The sequence below is a fragment of the Euprymna scolopes genome, chromosome 27, assembly GCF_053919585.1.
Source record: "Euprymna scolopes isolate OS-2025 chromosome 27, ASM5391958v1, whole genome shotgun sequence".
In the NCBI taxonomy this organism is placed as follows: domain Eukaryota; kingdom Metazoa; phylum Mollusca; class Cephalopoda; order Sepiida; family Sepiolidae; genus Euprymna; species Euprymna scolopes.
This window is the reverse complement of record NC_136508.1, coordinates 114,133,714-114,148,254: the sequence shown is the minus strand read 5'-3', so window position 1 is coordinate 114,148,254 and position 14,541 is coordinate 114,133,714.

The window sequence follows — 14,541 nt, the reverse complement described above, 5'->3', positions numbered from 1 at the left end:
TCTATTTCCAGATTACTTGGACGAGTGCCTATCTATTTATAGACTAAAAGTCGTTACGTTCAGATGTGTAAAATATTTTATTTGCATTTTTTTTTGTTGTTAAAAAAGTTCTAACTTTTTATTTTATAAAGTCCTAAGTTTATCTACTCTAATAGAGAATAATTTCCGGCATTTTTTTTTCGGTTAGTTTCCGGCATTTTGTTTGTTTTTAGCGTTTACTTTGTAGCATGGGGGGGTGAAGAATAAGACAAGAGAATACAGAAAAATACATAAATAAAACAAGTTTAAAAACAAGGTAACATAAAAACATTTAGGATGAAATTCAGGCGGAGGTGCATTAGCAGCCCATATACTGTTCCAAAGACTGCCCAACCGTCTTAAGGAAGAAGTAGTGAGGTCTGTAGAAAAACGGAGACAATAACACCAACATTGGAGAACTTCCATATCCAGGAGAGGCATATAACCTGCAACCTTTGTTTGAGGGATGGTCATTCCACTCAAGTTTGTGAAGAATACCATACATTTCCTCAAAGATGGCGTCATTGTCAAGAACTCGAACTTTGTTATAGGTGCACAGGTAACAATCATTTCAGTGATTCGTGTCCCTGTAAAAGAAGCCCTAAGGGCAATTGTGAGCGATGTTCAGCCCAGGACCATACCACAATCATGTGTCCTATGCCATATACATCAACAAATGAATGTATCAATACTGGTTTGGGTGAGAAGCAGTGTATTTTGCCGATTACTACCATCGTACTACAAAGAGAGGACAAAGCTGTGATGTTTGATAGACACGGGCAGTCAAAATTTGTATTTTAGTGGAAGAATTTTGCAGGATCTGGCTTGTGACCCAAGATCCGTCTCAGAGGTAAACCTTGAGATTGTGATGTTTCTAGGAAGGAAAACCTACAATTTTCAGCGACTTACCACAACAATGGAGTTGACACCAGAGGTAAAGCGGCAGCTACCTATCCTTATTGACAAGGAATTAGATATCATTCATACAGTGGAGCATTTGGCGATTGTGGTTGAGAACCTTACGAAATTGGATTACACCCTGGATACAGATTTAGGAAGAAATGCCAATATAACTTTGGAAGGGTTACAATTTATGGAACCCTTATAAATGATAAAATGTATGAATGGGAAAGCTTGACTTTCCCAACGAGGAGTGATTCCTTTTTGGAACCCCAGGAATTTCATGTTTCCTCATCAAATTATTATGATCCAACACAAGGTTCCAGCTTATGGAGAAGTCATGAGAACTGTGAAGTGTCCGACCTCCATCGTTAATAGTGTTCTTGACGTGTGTTCTTCTTATTCGGACCCTTATAAAGAAACTTTTGAGGACAGTACTGTAGAAAGAGGTCTGGAGTGGATTTACAGTGTGGAGTCTTTGGGGCTATCAGAAAACGACACCTTGTCTGACTATGATGCCCAGAAGGTAGAGGAGTTTATGAGAAATATAGAGTTTAAGGAGGGACGGTACTGGGTGCAGTTACCGTGGCACACTGATAAATTAGCTCAGGTGCGCTCTAATCACCAAGTAGCCCTCAAGGTGTTGGATAGGGTGGTACACACTCTGGAAGTGAAGGGCCTCTATGAGGAATATTTAGAGGTTTTTGCCGAACAAGGCTGCATACCCAGGGGTAACTTTAACCGGAAACATGTTAAATCTAACTCTACTCTTTCGGACAAATAGATATACATTATTGGGAGACATCAGGAAGGCATTTCTGATGATTAGATTATCAAAGGAGTCTGGTAGAAATAAGTTTTGCTTCTTTCTAAAACGGGATGATCGTCTGGTATGTTACCGTTATACAACCATTATCTTCGGCTTTAACGCAAGCCCTTTTATATTGAACTGCATATTGAAGTATCATGCGTCTAGATTTCCAGTTGATGAATGCACTAAACTGTTGAATTCAAATTTTTATGTTGACAATCTGGTCAGTACGAATAATTCGGAAGGTGCGTTGAGAAAACTATATCATGAAATAAAGGAAAGATTGAAGAAAGGATTTGATCTGCGATCATGTAACACCAATTGCCCAAAGCTACAGGAATTGATGAGGAAGAATGAGACTTTGACAACTCAAAGTTCTCCTTGGGAAAAGGTTCTGGGTTACAGATATGACCCAGAGTCGGACTCCATCAGCCTAGTCCAGCGAACTTGGGACCCCAACTTAGCAACAAAACGTAAAATACTATCAGCTACATGCAGTGTGTTTCACCCATTATCTTTATGTCTCCCAGTCACCATTCAAAGTCGCATATTGGTGGGAGAAATGTGGAAGGCTAATATTGATTGGGATGATCCCATTCCAAAGGAAATGCAGGAAAGGTGGAGATTACTAGCTAGTGATTTGTCGGCGCTTCATTCGTTATCGTTTAGAAGACAGGTACTTGATAGCGATACTGTTGCGGATTTATACATATTGACAGATGCCTCAAAAAAGGCATATGGGTTTTCTGTATATGTAGTTCAGGGAGGTATATCTTCTCTAATTTTTGCTAAGGCAAAGGTGGCACCATTAAAAGCTAAAACCGTGCCAACGCTGGAACTATTAGCAGTCTTTTTGGAAATTAAATGTCTTAGTAATTGTGGAGAAAGAAGTGGCTTACCGTTAAAGCGGCTGCGCGTTTGTGCCTGCAGAGCACAAATTGAGAATCAAGATGGCGCCCGCATGCGTTTATGTGGAAAAAAGTCTCGGGGAATCTCGGAGAATCTCGTACCCTGATTCCATATATAACGAGGAAAGGAAAGCGGGAAGGGACGATTTTTAGTCACAAAAGCGAATGGATGTGTATAAAAGAAGAGGTAGAAGAAAAGAGTGTGGTGAACGAAAGAAACAACGACTCGGTTGAAAGTAGAGTTGTAACGAACACAAGCTATTTCGGCATGATGTCAGGATTTGACTCCAAGCTAATTCCCCTGTTTGATGGCAGTAGCACTGATCACTCAGTGCAGGAATGGGTGGAAAAAGCAGAATTAATATTTCAACTCAATGGGGTGAAGCATATAGAATGCGTGGTCCCAATGCTCCTCACTGGGGGAGCATATGCAGTATACCAGCAGTTGGCTGATGAGGAAAAAACAGATTTTGCCTGCATCAAGCGCGCCCTTTTTACAGCATTTGCATTAGATCCAATTACTGCATGGAAGGAATTCATGACCTGAAAATTACATCCCGGGGAAATGGTGGATGTGTATCTTGCTGAGCTAAAAAAGCTATCTGTCCTTATTGGAGGGATGTCAGACAAAGGCTTGGTGTGCGCCTTTGTTGCAGGATTACCTAAGAGTGTGGAAGATCTGCTCCGTGCCTCATCCAAAGTGGACGAGATTGACATATTGGAAGTATTGGCGCGGGCACGAGCAATACTAAAGAAAAGCCCTAACACTATAGACCAAGTGGCAGCTGTACAACCATCACAAGTTGGATTGCAGGACCTGGGCGCAGCTACACCCTGCTATAAGTGTGGAAGACCCAACCATTTGGCCCGTGATTGTCTTTCGTCATGTCAACCAACTCGGAAACTTGACGGGCCGCAGTGCTACGAGTGCAAAAAACGCGAACACCTGGCCCGCACCTGTCTGGGAAACAAGCAAGGGGAAGAAGCTACAGCGCCAGTCTTCTCCCCAGATCGTCATTGAGCAGGGCACTACCCACTGTAAGCATACACATTAATGGAAGCGAGCGCCTCGCGCTTGTGGACACTGGATGCACCCAGACTCTCATACGCAAGATATGCTGTGCCACTTTGAAAGCAGAGAGAATTCCGGTACTAACTGTAGGTGGAGGTTCACTAGCCTCTTGTGGGGTGAGCATTATCCACGCAAGCATCAACGACGGGCCTGCAGTAGCCGTGCGAGCTCTGGTGATGGAGAGAGAGCTTCTTGGGTACGACCTACTCCTGGGTATGGACTTGATAACACAACTGGGTGGAATTACCGTGGACAGCACCGGCAAGGTACAGTTCTCCCGGTGTGAGGAACATGTTTGTGCTGCCATAATTCTCAACGAGCCTGACTTTCATGCAGAGTATGATAGAAACACCAATGCATGGATGGCGTCTTGGAAGTGGTCAAACGATCAGCCACCAATATCCTTGTGAAACCGGTTATCGGAAGATCCCCCACCCATGTGGCTAAGGGAACAGTATGAAGAAGAACTGCAAACGTGGATCGACAATGGCTGGCTTCTTCCATACCCAGAGGATGAGCTTGGCCCCCTGCGAGGGCTGATTCCCTTGATGGCCGTTGTACAAGAGACCAAACAAAAGGTCAGCCCCGTCCTAGACTACCGTGAGCTCACTGAGCATGTCGAACCATATACGGCAAGGGCTGATGTGTGTGCACTCAAATTAAGGGAATGGCGACAGCAGGGATCGAATGGGGCAACTCTGGACCTACGCAGGGCCTATCTGCAAATACGCATTGAAAAGAAATTGTGGCTATTTCAGACTGTGGAAATTGGAGGAACCCGATATTGTCTAACCAGGCTAGGGTTTGGTCTAAATGTGGCCCCAGGCATTATAACAGCAATCATTCATGCTATCTGGCAGCAAGATGAGGCAGTGCAACAGGCAACATCCTCATACATCGATGATATATTCGTCAATGAGAACCTCATGTCAGCGCAATTGGTTAGAATGCACTTTGAGAGCTCTGGACTGACATGTAAGGAACCAGAGCGTCTGTGCGATGGAGCAAAAGTTCTCGGCCTGCACGTGCGCAATAGCAAGGAGGGACTTTGCTGGAGAAGAGGAAGTCGCATCCCCAAGGTCCCATCAAACATCACTCGACGAACAGTGTTTTCGCTTTGTGGAAAGATGGTAGGCCATTTCCCTGTGTGCGGTTCGCTCAGGGTGGCCGTGGAAGCCATAAAGAGACGAGTAACAGCCGTGTCGTCGGGATGGGACGATGCAATACACGATGTCACCCTAATGAGCATGTTGACAGAGACTGTGTCCAGAGTGACCAGTGATGACCCCATTCAGGGAAAGTGGTGTGTCAGCGGGAATTAGTTCACGGTCTGGGTGTATGCTTGTTCACTGGCCCTTGGAGTTGCCCTTGCAGTTAATGATGCCATTATTGAAGATGCCTGTTGGCTTCGGCCAGAGAATGATTCGAGGCACATAAACTTGGCCAAACTTGATGCCACATTGAAGGGCGTTAACTTGGCGCTTCAATTGCATGCCAAGGTTCTACATATCATGACTGGTTCCATTTTAGATGCGTTATGATCAGTGCAACTCCACCACATGAAAAGGATTAGTTTGTCACCACTGCTCTGGTGATCAAGAATGAGGAATATGTATATTAAAAAGGCTTACAAAATAACAATTGATTTTGTTTTCTGTTGAGTGGGAGTGTATTGAGAAAACTTGAAGCACTTACCTGCGACTCTCAGGAAGAGTGGCAGCAGAAACCTTTTGTGTGGGTGATGACTCTTTTTATATTGGTAGTTGTTACGTTTAACTTATTTGATTGGCTAACTGGATTATAAGAAGGACGGAGTGAACTGAATTTTGGTTGTGATTTCAGTTTGGAATTGGAGTTGAAGGAAATTGAATCGTTACCCTTATTACCAGACTGACAGGGTTCTACAATTTTTACCTAGTCACAGGTCGCAACAAACCCTTGTTGCAAAATCCTTGTTAACCTCTAACTTTCAGTGGAGAAAGTTTCCACACTATTTTATATATATATATATATATATATATATATATATATATATATATATATATATATATATATATATATATAAATATATATATGGGTGTGTGTGTGTGTGTGCGTGTTTAGAAATAGTTTTCTGTCCTAATTTTCCTATTATGTCGTTAGAGAATTCCATTGGAATTTTTGTATTTTATTCAATGTTTCAGGTTTCGGAATAATGGAATAATGATTCTTTTATTCCGTTTACATAAAATAATTTTTTATTACGTTTACATAAAATTATTATTTTATTTCGTTTACATAAAATGATTCTTTTATTTCGTTTACATAAAATAATTTTTTATTACGTTTACATAAAATTATTATTTTATTTCGTTTACATAAAATGATTTTTTATTACATTTACATGAAATAATTTTTTATTACGTTTACATGAAATGATTCTTTTATTACGTTTACATAAAATGATTTTTTTATTTCGTTTACATGAAATGATTCTTTTATTACGTTTACATAAAATGATTTTTTATTTCGTTTACATAAAATGATTTTTTTATTTCGTTTACATAAAATGATTCTTTTATTACGTTTACATAAAATGATTTTTTTATTTCGTTTACATGAAATGATTCTTTGTATTTCGTTTACATGAAATGATTTTTTTATTTCGTTTACATAAAATGATTTTTTATTTCGTTTACATAAAATGATTCTTTTATTACGTTTACATAAAATGTGTAGTGAATAATACATAACTTACCTGGGTGTAGCTGCCAGAGTTGAGGATGCTCTTCCTACAGCCAAGAAGAACAATAGCCTTGTGTTTATTTATATTAATAGAGTAAGGCAATTATTATAAAAAAACTTCCTCCTTACTGAAGAGTAGTTCATTCCCTTTTTTATGTTACTGTGGTTACAAGAGCTGAGAAGAAAGTCGTGAAAATATTGTATTTTTCGCAACTTCAGGTTAGCTACTCTCAGTTATATGATATTTTTCCAACAAATGAGCACTTAACAGAAACTTAATAAAGGAAAAATAATTGGTAAATATTTACAATCGAATCCATCGTAGTTTTAATACTAAAACAAAATGTATTTTTTTGGCATGGGGGTCACCACTTATCAAGCCCCTGAGGCCACTCAGGGATAAGGGTTATTGTGTGTACAGTAATCAATGACATAGTATTGTAGTAATCATTAGTATTGAAGATTTGATAGAATGTCTTAAGGGGGCGGTTTGTCAGGAATTTGTTTATGTTGGATTTGAAGACATCCAAGTTGTAGTCAGGTGGGAAACAGGCAAACGGAATAGAGTTCCACAATCGTGCACTTCTGAGAAAGAAGCTCTGCTCATGGAATCTACCTTTGGATTTAGGCACAGATAAAGAGTGGGGAAAATTATTGACAGTAGTTTCAGCCAGACGGGTGTTTCTCATGAAAGATTGGTGAGAGAGGGGGCGAGAGATTGGAGCTCAGATGAGCACTTGCCATGGAAATAACGATAAAACAAAGACAGGCTCGCAACGTCTCTTCTGTGGCAGGGAGGTTGCAGGGAAGAGAAAAGGGCATCCCCCACTAAACCACGAAGTCTATTTTGTACTCTGTCAAGGCAGGATAGGTTGCCCAGATGTGGCAGCAGTACTCCATCCTTGGACGTACTTGGCGTTTATACAGATAGAGAATTGCATCAGTAGTGAGATATCTTCTGGAGCGGTAGAAGGATCCCACCATTTTCCCAGCGTCCTTTGCAACAGATTTGATGTACGTGTTCCATTTGAGATCAGGAGTAAAGGTCAAACCCAGAAGCTTGTCAAAACATGGAGCCTCCTCAAGAAGAGAGCCATCTATTTCAATTGATGCCAGATGGGGATCAGAGCGTTGATGATGTAAGGATAGAAGTTTGGTTTTGGATGCATTAAAAGTGACCAGCCACCTCTTCCCCCATTTACAACGCGCTCAATATCAGAGAATTAGAGAGAACTTTGTCATTTACGACCTTTGATGTGTTGCCATAGATGGTCGTGTCGTCAGCATAGATGTCAACAAACGATTTAAGTATGTGTTTCTGCCCATCAACCACTACTCTTATGAACCTATCAGAGAGAAACTATTTAATGATTGAGAAAACATTTCCAGTTATACCGTAGTTCGAAATCTTGTGAAGTAGACCCTTATGCCATACCTTATCGAAGGCCTTTGGTATGTCAAGAGCAATTGCCATTGGAAGGAAACCTTTGTCAAGAGATTCACTAATCCTATGAGATATAACCGTTAGCACATCTGCTGTAGATCTTGCAGAGCGGAAACCATATTGCATGTCACTAAGAAGGTTGTTTCTGTTGAGGTGGTTGATTACTTCTTTATTTAATGTGGATTCCAGCAGCTTACTCATGACACACAGGAGACTTATTGGTCTGTACTGAGAGGGAGATGACTTATCACCTGAATTCTTAAATGCAGGGCATACTGATGAGGTTTTCCAGGGTGTTGGAAAGCACATCTCCTTAAGGCAACGCTTAAACAGTTTTGTAAGTGTGGGGGCAAGTGTGACCTTGAACGTGACCTTACACGACGTTGAACCTCTGGTCGCAGCCCAGTTATGATCTTAACCTTGGTCGATGCCCAATTATGACTATCGTAGTCACTGGGCAATTAATTATGTCTACTGGGCAACCAGGTCTGCCAACCGTTGGTACGTCGCATCACCCAGTGAGTCCTCGTCAAAGTGTTGAAGGACTCTTCTCGGTTGCACGGTCCTCAAGGCCTGTTCTTCTTGATCGTCTAGTTGGTCGTCCTGTTGACTTGGTGTTTGTTGACGGGAACGGGGTCACAAGTGGCAAGTAAAAGAATTAAAATTACATGGAACAACAGCACATCAGCAAACAAACTCCGGAGGTTGGTTGATATATAATGTATTTAGGAAATTCATAAATGATTATCTACAAACGTATGTACAATTGAAAATTAAATGGAAGCAAGCAATTAGATTTGTGAATGAGCTTCTTGTTGTTGAAATACTCAGTCGGAGTCGCGGACCGTTGTAATTATCGCTAAGGTGTTATGGCTGGTCTCTTCCTAGGTCCTCTGAATTCTATTAAGTTGCAAATTGAGCTCTCTGGCGACCAGCGAGGGGGAGAGAGAAGTTGGGTGGCTGGAGTCCTCTACCGAGACCTTATCTCTGTCTCTCCAGGGATCTCTCTCTGTCTTCTCTCTTCTTCTAACTCTTCTATCTCTCTCTGATTAAATCGAGTTTTACAGATCTTATATAGTAAAACCCTTTAATAATGACGACGCCTACGTTCGTCTTCGACCAATCAAATTGATTGATAACAATCCACCTGATTCCTTCTCATTGGTCAATTTGGCCTGTGGCAGGTCTTATTTTTCTGCCCCCAATTATCAAAATCAAATTGACTCCTCCCCAACTTGTCTGACCCAGCCTTCTTTATAATGGTTTTTTTCCATATTATCAACTGATAATCAGAGGAAATATTATTGTTTAGCTTGTAATAGATCACCAGCTTTCATCTATTTAAAAATATCCGTTTGATATTTTTTCCCCTTTGAATTTATTTGTTTTGTAAAAACATCCGTGTGATTTTTAAAAAATATTCTTTACATGTCAGAATTCCCTTTAGCGCCCAAAACAATTTGCCAAAAGACATTTTTAGATTAGTCATATTGAAAAACAATTCATGTCGAAGCTTGGGCTGACGTCATGAATTCTTTTATCAGACCCGATCTGTTTCGTGTGTGTGTGTGTGTTTCTCAGATCCAAAACGATCCGACATTTCACCTGTCAACCAACACATTTCCAAGCCGACTGACTTTTCAAAGCTCTGATTCGGAATATTTTGTGTTTGGCGCGTTTAGTTCAAACTTGAGCGTATTTTGGTTAAAAAACGTTTTAAGTAATCTTTAGCTTTGAAGTTTAGCAGGCGATTTCTATTTTTATCCCCCGACCGTATGGTATCTCAACAACAAGATTTTGATACATAAAAATATTAACTAAAAAAAAATTTTTTTTCTGTAACCGGTCTTCGCCCAGGATTGCTTATCACATTTAACAAAAAACGTCACATCGACCCTACTGATCTGATGTGGCCCCTCTTTGGTGTTACACAAGTTCTTGTTGGAGCTTTTTGAGCACTATAACTGGAATGCCGTCAGGGTCAGTTGCTTTACTGGAATCAAGGGTCTTGATTAGCTTGGCGACCTCACGCACAGATATTTGTATGTTGCATAGCGTGTTGTCTGTTATAAGAGGAAATACGGGGAGTTCATTGCCATTGTCGCATAAGGTAGAATTAGCTGCAAAGTTCTTGGCAAATAGTCTGGTCTTGTCTGATGCTGACATATTTTTGTTTGCCATTACATCTGAAAAGCCATTAAAAATATTGCGGAAAATAGAATGAAAAACACAAACTTTAAATATTTAAAACTTTGTTTTATTAATTAAACATAAGATGAGCACCCACCCCTTCCTTATAATAGATGCTGACATATTTTTGTTTGCCATTACATCTGAAAAGCCATTAAAAATATTGCGAAAAATAGAATGAAAAACACAAAATTTAAATATTTAAAACTTTGTTTTATTAATTAAACATAAGATGAGCACCCACCCCTTCCTTATAATAGATGCTGACATATTTTTGTTTGCCATTACATCTGAAAAGCCATTAAAAATATTGTGAAAAATAGAATGAAAAACACAAAATTTAAATATTAAAAACTTTGTTTTATTAATTAAACATAAGATGAGCACCCACCCCTTCCTTATAATAGATGCTGACATATTTTTGTTTGCCATTACATCTGAAAAGCCATTAAAAATATTGCGAAAAATAGAATGAAAAACACAAAATTTAAATATTTAAAACTTTGTTTTATTAATTAAACATAAGATGAGCACCCAACCCGTTCCTTATAATAGATGCTGACATATTTTTGTTTGCCATTAGATCTGAAAAGCCATTAAAAATATTGCGAAAAATAGAATGAAAAACACAAAATTTAAATATTTAAAACTTTGTTTTATTAATTAAACATAAGATGAGCACCCACCCCTTCCTTATAATAGATGATGACATATTTTTGTTTGCCATTACATCTGAAAAGCCATTAAAAATATTGCGAAAAATAGAATGAAAAACACAAAATTTAAATATTTAAAACTTAGTTTTATTAATTAAACATAAGATGAGCACCCACCCCTTCCTTATAATAGATGCTGACATATTTTTGTTTGCCATTACATCTGAAAAGCCATTAAAAATATTGCGAAAAATAGAATGAAAAACACAAAATCTAAATATTTAAAACTTTGTTTTATTAATTAAACATAAGATGAGCACCCACCCCTTCCTTATAATAGATGCTGACATATTTTTGTTTGCCATTACATCAGAAAAACCATTAAAAATATTGCGAAAAATAGAATGAAAAACACAAAATTTAAATATTTAAAACTTTGTTTTATTAATTAAACATAAGATGAGCACCCACCCCTTCCTTATAATAGATGCTGACATATTTTTGTTTGCCATTACATCAGAAAAACCATTAAAAATATTGCGAAAAATAGAATGAAAAACACAATATCTAAATATTTAAAACTTTGTTTTATTAATTAAACATAAGATGAGCACCCACCCCTTCCTTATAATAGATGCTGACATATTTTTGTTTGCCATTACATCAGAAAAACCATTAAAAATATTGCGAAAAATAGAATGAAAAACACAAAATTTTAATATTTAAAACTTTGTTTTATTAATTAAACATAAGATGAGCACCCACCCCTTCCTTATAATAGATGCTGACATATTTTTGTTTGCCATTACATCAGAAAAGCCATTAAAAATATTGCGAAAAATAGAATGAAAAACACAAAATTAAAATATTTAAAACTTTGTTTTATTAATTAAACATAAGATGAGCACCCACCCCTTCCTTATAAGAGATGCTGACATATTTTTGTTTGCCATTACATCAGAAAAACCATTAAAAATATTGCGAAAAATAGAATGAAAAACACAAAATCTAAATATTTAAAACTTTGTTTTATTAATTAAACATAAGATGAGCACCCACCCCTTCCTTATAATAGATGCTGACATATTTTTGTTTGCCATTACATCTGAAAAGCCATTAAAAATATTGCGAAAAATAGAATGAAAAACACAAAATCTAAATATTTAAAACTTTGTTTTATTAATTAAACAAAAGATGAGCACCCACCCCTTCCTTATAATAGATGCTGACATATTTTTGTTTGCCATTACATCTGAAAAGCCATTAAAAATATTGCGAAAAATAGAATGAAAAACACAAAATTTAAATATTTAAAACTTTGTTTTATTAATTAAACATAAGATGAGCACCCACCCCTTCCTTATAATAGATGCTGACATATTTTTGTTTGCCATTACATCAGAAAAGCCATTAAAAATATTGCGAAAAATAGAATGAAAAACACAAAATCTAAATATTTAAAACTTTGTTTTATTAATTAAACATAAGATGAGCACCCACCCCTTCCTAATAATAGATGCTGACATATTTTTGTTTGCCATTACATCTGAGAAAATAATGTTTACCATAAACAAAATAAGTTGATCCAAAGTTTAGAATAAGGATAATTCTCTTTAAAAAAATTTACATAAAATGAGCACACATTTATTGGCCATCATGAATTAACAGAAACTTAATATAGAAAAAATAATTGGTAAATATTTACAATGGAAACCAGCATAAGTAGTTTTCTGTCCACAATTATCCAGGGTTGTGGAGTCAGAGTCAGAAGATGTTGGAGGTTTTAGCTGGAGTCGGATTTCTAAGAGGAGTAGGAGTCGGAATCAGTCAGAATTTTTATCCGACTCTGACTCCTTAAGTCCAATAAAGTTACCTTTTTACATGGTTTCCTTGTTTGGGTTTACCAGTTTTTTTTATTATACCAAATAAGGCACATTGTCTCTTGATTTAGGGGGCTAATATCAGGGACCTAAGTTGCAGGGATACTATGTAGGAAGTTGAGCAGCAAAATGTCTGTTTACATTACACTTCTGCATGTCAGTACAGTTGGGGAAGCAGGAAGCTAGAAGAGAATGTTTAAGTCCAGCATTTCTGCGAAAGAAACAATTAGAGTAAATGTTCCCTGCCTCGACAGAATTTAAAGTAGACTTCGTAGCCTAGTGGGTGATGCCATTTTTTCTTCCTTGCAACCTCTTTCTCACAGCCTGTCTCAGCTTTATCATTATTTTCAAGGCAAGTACTCGTCTTAGCTCCAGTCTATAGTCCCCCTCGCCAAACTTTCACAATGCACACTCGTCTAGCTGAAAAAATGTAGCATATAAAATTTCAAACGTAAAATTTTCACTGACTCCAAAAAATAAATAATGTAAAACTTTTCTTAAACTTTAAAAAATATATTAATTATTGTGTAAAAACAGGTTTAAAAAAATAGCAACTGTTCCAACCTCTTAAAACGGGTCGGAATTTTAAATGCAACATGTTTCAGCACTTTGTAAGGACGTATTCTGTGGAGCTCATAAAATTCTCTAAAATCTCTCCCATGAACAACTTGTGTTCTAGTTCTTATTAAATAACTTCATACATCTTAAGTCTGCATTTTATAACCCACACACAAAATGGCTAGTGCCAGCTCAGAAATGTTAAGTATGCCTATCTACCCCAACGCTCATCTTACTGGGAAGTACAACCATACTTATTTGCCTATCAGCATAACAGGGAAATACAACTGCACGATATATACTTTCTGATTATTCCATAAAGATGAATTAGCATTGATACAACGCCTAAACATTTTAAGGCCAATCGATTTGGCAGGTGAGTTGCTACACACTCCTTACACATAATTCAATTTATCCAAGATGGTCTATTTTCTAAACAACTCTGACATCATTACCAATTTTATGACACCATACCATCTGACCTGAACACCATAAACCACATGCAAAATGGATAGTGGTAGCTGAAAAATAACAACAAAGCCTCACCAATCTGCACACTAGTTAAGTTTATTGCAACCGACGCATGGTCCGTAATATGTAACAATATATCAGTTTATAACTTCTTTGCAATTGCACAATTTTTTTTACTATTCTGTAAAACATAATTTTTAAAAAGGCGTAAAAATGTGTGATTTAAGTTTAAAGACAAGCAGGTCTCTTTCGCATCACCTCAATTTAATGTCCGGGTAAAATTTACTATACAGACAAGCAGGTCTCTTTCGCATCACCTCAATTTAATGTCCGGGTAAAATTTACTATACAGACAAGCAGGTCTCTTTCGCATCACCTCAATTTAATGTCCGGGTAAAATTTACTATACAGACAAGCAGGTCTCTTTCGCATCACCTCAATTTAATGTCCGGGCAAAATTTACTATACAGACAAGCAGGTCTCTTTCGCATCACCTCAATTGAATGTCCGGGTAAAATTTACTATACAGACAGTAAAGATGATAAATGCAATATGGATACTCGCCAATCTTTCACGAAAAACACCTGTCTAGCTGAAACTACTGTCAAAAAATTTCCCCACTCTTTATCTGTGCCAAAACCGAACCGTAGATTCTATGAACAAAGCTTCTTTCTTAGAACTGCACGCCTGTGGAACTCTGTTCCGTCTTCCTGCTTCCCACCTGACTACAACCTGGATGTCTTCAAGTTCAACTTAAACAAATTCTGATGAACCGCCCCCTAAAGTAGACACTTTTATTAAATCCCCACACTAACATACTGAACATGCAATAACCCTTATCCCTGAGTGGCTTCCAGGCCTTGATTAATGGTGATCACCTTGTAAAAAAATGTAAAGATTAATTAATAT